Below are 7,464 nucleotides of genomic sequence, written 5' to 3'. Positions count from 1 at the left end.
AAGTCTCAGTTAGTCTTAGTACAGAACACGTGCAGGGTTTGTTTTTTTTTTTTTTTTAATATGATAGACAAGATAAAAGAAAAGGTAAATACTAGTAGTTAGTTGGTTAAGTGCAGGCGAAAAAGATGAGTCTTTAGATAGGTTTTTTGAAAATGAGTAAAGACTCCAGCTGTTTCGAATTGAGCTCGGCGGTATTCCACCAGCTGGGAGCAGTCCAGGAAAAAAGTCTGGTGAGAGTGATTTTGACAACCTCTTTGGGATGGCACCCACAAGGCGTCGTTCACTTGCCAGAGCGCAAACAAACTTCTGGAGGGCGCATAAGAGGAGGTTGACTAATTAGCTTAGGTATGTTGGTGCCGTGCCAGTGGTCGTCTTGTAGGCAAGAATCAGTACATTGAATTTAATGCGAGCAGCTACTGGTAGCCAGTGTAACCTGATGAGGAGAGGAGTAACATGAGCTGTTTTTGGCTCATTGAAGACAAACCCTCGCTGCTGCATTCTGGAAATCAGTTGTAGAGGCTTGATAGTACATGCAGGAAGGCCCACCAGGAGAGCATTACAATAGTCCAGTCTGGAGAGAAACAAGTGCTTGGACAAGAAGTTGGGTTGGCTTGCTCTGACAGGAATGGTCTAATCTTCCTAATGTTGTATAAGGCAAATCTGCAGGACTGGGTCGTTGTAGCTATATGGTCGGTGAAGCTTAACTGATGATCCATCACAACTCCTAGGTTTCTGGCTGTCCTGGAAGGAGTTATGGTTGACAAACCCAGCTGTATAGAGAAGTTGTGATGAAACGATGGGTTAGCTGGAACCACCAGCAGTTCAGTCTTAGTAAGGTTAAGCTGAAGGTGATGGTCATTCATCCAGCTAGAAATGTCACTCAGGACAGGCTGAAATGCGAGAAACTACTGTCGGGTCATTGGGTGGGAATGAGAAGTAGAGTTGAGTGTCATCAGCGTAGCAGTGATAGGAAAAGCCATGCTTCTGAATGACAGATCCTAATGACGTCATGTAGATGGAGAAGAGAAGTGGTCCAAGTACTGAGCCTTGAGGAACCCCAGTAGCAAGTTGTTGTGACTTAGAAACTTCACTCCTCCAAGACACCATGTAGGATCTGTCAGAAAGGTAGGAGTTAAACCACTGGAGTGCAGTTCCAGAGATGCCCATCTTTCTGAGGGTGGATAGGAGAATCTGGTGATTAACGGGTTAAAAGCAGCAGACAGGTCCAGCAAAATGAGTACTGAGGATTTTGAAGCTGCTCTTGCCAGTCGCAGGGATTCAGTAACTGAGAGCAGGGCCAAGTCTCAGTTGAGTGGCCACTTTTGAAGCCAGATTGGTTGCTGTCCCAGGAGGTTGTTCTGTACAAGAAACATAGAGAGCTGGTTGAACACAGCTCGTTTCAAGTGTCTTTGCAATGAATGGAAGAAGGGATACCGGTCTGTAGTTTTCTAGAAGTGCTGGATTTAGAGATGGTTTCTTCAGCAGTGGGCTTACCAGAACCTGCTTAAATGCTAAGGGAAATGTTCCAGAGTGAAGAGAGGAGTTGATAATGTGAGAGTAAGTAATGAAGGTATAACTGAAGAAGAAATCGCTTGAAGGAGGTGAGTGGGGATTGGATCAAGTGGGCAAGTAATAGGATGACTGGACAGGATAAGTTTGGAAACGTCCGTCTCTGAGAGTGGAGAGAAGGAGGAGAGAGAGTGTGCATTAGTCGTTGTGAAGTTATCCTCAGTCTGCGGTGTGGAGAATTGGTCGCTGATGGTTCTTGTCTTATTTGTGAAGAAAACTGCAAAGTCATCAGCTGTAAGAGTCGATGGAGGAGGAGAAGGAGGTGGATTAATAAGAGAAGAGAAGGTTTTGAAGAGTGTCCGAGCGTCACAACAGTTGTTAATTTGTCGTGGTAGTATGATGTTTTGGCAGTGAAGATGTTTGCAGAGAAGGAAGAGAGGAGAGACTGATACACACTGAGGTCGGTAGTTAGAGTTTCTTGATTTATGCCATTTCCTTCTCTGCAGCCCTGAGTTTAGAGCGATCTTTCAGGGAGAACATCGGACAGCCAGGGGGCAGATGGGGTGGAGCGTGCTGGTCTAGACGATAGTGGGCAAAAGTTGTCCAAGCAAGAGGTTAGAGTGGAGCAAAAGTGTCCGTAGCACTGTTCGTGTCCAGAGCTGAAAACTGTGAGAGTGAAGGAAGTGTGGATGAAACCACAGAGGATAGGCAAGATGGAGAGAGTGAGCATAGGTTACGTCGAAAGGTGACCTGCGTTGGAGCGTGTGTGCCGCTTCAGGAGTAAGTGCTAGGTTAGCAGTAATGAGGAAGTGGTCTGAGGTGTGCAGTGGAGCAACTAAAGAGTTGTCCACTGAGCAACAGCATGTGTAGATGAGGTCCAGTTGGTTGCCTGATTTGTGAGTCGCTGTAGTAGACACTCGCTTGAGATCAAATGAGGCGAGCAGAGTGTTTGAAGTCAGCAGCCTGGGGTTTATCTAGGTGGATGTTGAAGTCACCAAGCAGTACCAGAGGAGTACCATCTTCAGGATAGTTTGATAGCAGCACGTCCAAGTCCTCCAAGAAGTTTCCCAATTGACCTTTGGACTTTTAACAGGGTGGGTTACAGTAACAGCATGCTATTCAAATGAACCGTTACCTGTAGGTGGTGGTTGAAGATCAATTTTTCCAATCTTTTGATATAAGGAGACCAGTACCTCCACCCCTCCCAGTCGTACGAGGCTGCGGGGAGTGGCAGTGTCTTCAGGTTTGATCCAAGTCTCAGTCAGTGCCATGAGGTTGAGACCGGAATGAGTAGCAATAGAACAAATAAAGTCTGCTTTGTTAACAGCAGACTGGCAGTTCTAGAGACCAACTGGAATAGAGAGCGTAGTAGTAGAGGTCAGAGGGACAGGCCGTAGATTTGTCGGGCAGGCCTTCCTTCGACGTACATAGCATGCTCTCCGAGTGTTAGTAGTGATAGTAGAGATCTGAAAGCACATAGTGACTACAAGTGACCAAAATAAGTATTTGAGGACAAGCTGTACAAAAATTGAAAGGGAGAAAAGCAATACTCAAGTGCCCTCTCGGTGTCCTTGCTTGGTGGAGTCGCGCAGGTAGAGTTGATGGTCTTTACACTCGTCGGTCTTCACACGAAGAGGCTTCACACGAGAGCTGCCGCGACCACTGTGACACTTACCACTTATATATTTGCCTGATTACCTGTGATTGAAGTCAGCTGGTCACACCTCCCTATTTAGCAGAGCGAAAACTGGCCAGTCCCGCGATAGGCAAACGCAAAAACCAAACGCCACTTCAACACGTATTCACCAGGGTAAGACACACAGTAAATAAAGCAAAGTTTTCCTAGCAACGACGATCATAAGCATCTTTTTAAACATAAATTTTGGCTTACTTCTTGAAATGATTAAGAAAGATCTTTCTAAAATGGTCCCCTTTAAAGATCTCTCTCATTGAGTGCATTAATTCCATTAAGATGGTGGTGGTCCCTAAATTTCTTTATCTTTTCCACTGTTTACCTTTATTTATTCCTGTCATTTTTTAAATCTTTGGACTTTGTTATTTCTACATTTATTTATAGCATAGAGGTCTAGATGCAATGGTGGTATGTCCTTACCAAACTTTAAGTTTGACTACTGGGTAGCTAACATATGAAATATATTGTATTGGTGGCATTATCACCTTTGGCCCAATAGACCATCCTGGATGGACATGGAAATAAATGCTTACAAGCAAATTTCCCTTCCAGCACTTCTTGCAAATAAATTGCAGTTAATCTCTTACACTCCGGTTGATTGCCCAGTTGTGAAACACTCATTGAGGATTTGGACCCAATTCAGGAAATCATTTGGTTTTTCAGGATCCTTCTCTCCTTACCACTGTAATCAGTTTTTTTTTTTTTTTTTTTTTTGCCTTCAATTCAGGACGGATCATTTAAGTGTTGGTCCGACAAGGGGATAAAATGTTTCAAGGATTTATTTATTGATAATTTATTTGCTTCTTTTGAACAGTTAACATTACATTTTGGTCTTACTAAGTCAGTTTTCTTGTAAGGCCAGGCCAGCAGAGGGAGCCCTCACCTGAGTATTGACTGTTCACCGCTCCCTCTGCTTCTACATTCATTTCCTGTTTAGGACTATTTAACATGAGTCAGCATGTTACTTCACTGCGAAAGTATTGCCAGTTTACCTGCCTTACTGAGCGGTTTCCTTGTGATTATTCTGACTGCCTGCCTGTTTGTTTATGATTCTGCCTTTTTCCTCGTTCACGTCTCTTGGATTGCCCTATTGGATTTACTGCCTGATAATACTGATGTTTGTGTTCGACCTATTTGCCTGCCTACTCGTCTCTTCCTATTGGATTTCCCCTGTGCATGTTGAAAGATCAGACTGCCATTACGGTACTGACTCTTTGCCTGGTTTCACGACTCCGCCTGTAAGATCTTCCCCTTAATAAACTCCTGCAAATGGATTCTAATACTCCCTCAGCCTCCTCGTTACAGAATACTTCGCCTCAAATGAATCCAGCAGAAGTTACTAACATGCAAGCAGCATTCGCTTATCAAAGTGAAGTGTTAAAGGGGTACCAAGATTAATTGGGTAAACTGCAAGCAGTCAACGAGCACTTGACGAACTACATTCAGTCTCTCCCATCAACCATGCCTAGAGCGGTGAGTTTCGCATTACCCGATAAGTTTGATGGTTCTGCTAATTGCTGTAGAGGCTTTGTTCGACAAGTAAAAATTTATTTCGACAACCAGGAAGACAAGTTTAATTCCGATGGCAAGAAATGTGCCGTCATGATGTCATTGTTGTCTGGGAAGGCGATCGACTGGGCTGCAGCTGTTTGGGACACTGACATGTGATTTAGATGATCATTTGATTACTTCATAAAACAACTTCAAGAATTATTTGAAAATCCCGCAGGGGGCAAGGATATATCAACTCAACTTCTACAAATGTCCCAGGGGTAACCGAACAGCTGCTGAATATGCCATCTTGTTTCGCACCCCTCGCTGCTCAGAGTGGTTGGAATGATGTTTCTCTAAAAGCTGTGTTCCAGAGAAGCCTCAACACTGACCTTCAGGCAGAATTGGTTTGTAAAGGAGGAAAATTTATCGTTTACCGACTTTGTCATGCTCGCAATTAAGATGGATAATTTAATGAGACAAACTTCCGAGGAAGGTATGTTACCCCAAAGAATGACTCAAGCCATACCTACCAAATCGCCAAGTTCATTGAAGAACCCATGCAAGTAAACCTTTACTAAACTCTCCGCGAGGTGAACGAGCAAGGCGACTCCAACTTCATCTCTGTTTCTACTGTGGTGAACCAGGCCATCACTGCCAGAGATGCCCACACAAAGCCCAGAACCCCATCATAGTAAATATGGAACACTTCTCGCTACCTAGTAATCAATCCTTCAAACTTCCCCTTACCTTGAAAACTGAAGAACTGTCCATATCGTTCACAGCAATGATGGACTCTGGAGCTGCATTAAATCTCGCATTCATGAGGATATCGTCAGGAAGTACAACTTAACCGTCCAACCATGTAACCCACCCATTAGGATTAAAGCCATTAACGACACTGCAATCGGAACTGGAATAATTCATCAAACCAAGACACTTACACTGCAAGTGGGATTATTCCACCAAGAGTCCATATCCCTCTACGTCATTAACTCACCTAAGCATGAAATCCTCCTAGGATTCCCCATGGCTGTCCGTTCACGACCCAGTCATATCTTGGCATCAGGGTGAGTTGACCAAGTGGTCTGCCTTTTGTGAAAGTCACTGTTTCTCATCAGTTCCCCAGCCATGCTATACTACTAGTATTGAAAGTCCCATCAGTACCAAGGCTGTCAATATTCCCCCCTGTTATGATGACCTAGCAGAGGTCTTTATTAAAACTAAAGCCACACAACTACCCCCTCATCGTCCCTGGGACTGTAGTATTGATTTACTCCCCAATGCCATGCCCCCCAAGAGTCGTGTGTATCCGCTGTCTCGAACTGAATCCCAAGCCATGGAGGATTACATTGAAGAGGCCCTGAGTTCTGGATTCATTCGACCTTCTACTTCTCCAGCTGCAGCAGGGTTCTTCTTTGTGGAGAAAAAGGATGGAGGACTCAGGCCCTGTATTGATTATAGAGGATTAAACAATGACACAGTAAAATTCCGCTACCCCCTGCCATTGGTTCCTTCAGCTCTGGAACAGCTCCGTGAGGCAAGGATATACACCAAACTCGATCTACGAAGTGCATACAATTTAATTCGAATTAAGGAAGGCGACGAATGAAAGACTGCCTTCCTCACCACTAGGGGGCACTACGAGTATCAGGTCATGCCGTATGGACTGGCCAACGCACCAGCTGTTTTCCAGTCCTTCACAAATGAGATCTTCCGTGACTTTGCTGAATCAGTATGTAATTGCCTGCATTGATGACATTCTCATATACTCCAAGTCTGAAGCAGAATACATTAACCATGTCAAGACCGTACTCACTTGGCTCCTGAAGAATTAACTGTACGTCAAGGCAGAGAAATGTGAGTTTCACGTCAAGCAGACATCTTTCCTGGGTTATTACATTAGTCATCAGAGTGTCAAGATGGACGAAGCCAAGGTCAAGGCAGTAACAGAATGGCCCCAACCATCCACCGTCAAGGAACTTCAAAGATTTCCTGGGATTTGCTAACTTTTACAGACGATTTATTAGAAACTACAGCATGGTTGCAGCACCTTTGACATCGCTCCTCAAGGGAAAACCTGCTAAACTCAAATGGAGTGAGGAGGCAACTCAAGCCTTTAACACGTTGAAGGTTAAGTTTACCACAGCTCCAATTCTCAAACACCCTGACCCCAACTTGCCCTTCATTGTTGAGGTAGATGCCTCTGACTCGGGAATTGGAGCCGTACTCTCCCAATACCATGGTCAACCTGGTAAACTGTATCCTTGTGTATTCTTTTCAAGAAAGTTAATGGTGGCTGAATTGGATTATGATGTGGGGAATAAGGAACTCCTATCTATGAAAGCCGCTATAGAGCATTGGGAGACACTGGCTCGAGGGAGCAGTCCATCCATTTCAGGTGATTACAGATCACAAAAACCTTGAGTATATTAAAAGTGCAAAACGACTGAACCCACGCCAAGCTTGCTGGTCCCTCATTTTCACGCGCTTCCAATTCACAGTGACTTATCACCCAGGGAGTAAAAACAGTAAGGCAGATGCTCTTTCCAGGCAGTATGATCTACAATCATACCCCAGAATGCATTCTTCCTCCGTCGGTAATCATTGCCCCAATTACCTGGGATATTATGGAGGAAATCCAACGGGAACAGATCCAAGAACCAGCTCCTACCATTTGCCCCCCTAACACACATTCTGCGTCCCAGGGTAATTCATTGGGTCCACACCTCAGTCAGCTCTGGCCACCCAGGTATCTCCCGCACTCTACA

Source organism: Cyprinus carpio, unplaced genomic scaffold, assembly GCF_018340385.1.
Source record: "Cyprinus carpio isolate SPL01 unplaced genomic scaffold, ASM1834038v1 S000006455, whole genome shotgun sequence".
NCBI classification, from domain to species: domain Eukaryota; kingdom Metazoa; phylum Chordata; class Actinopteri; order Cypriniformes; family Cyprinidae; genus Cyprinus; species Cyprinus carpio.
Note: the sequence above shows the minus strand (reverse complement) of the source record.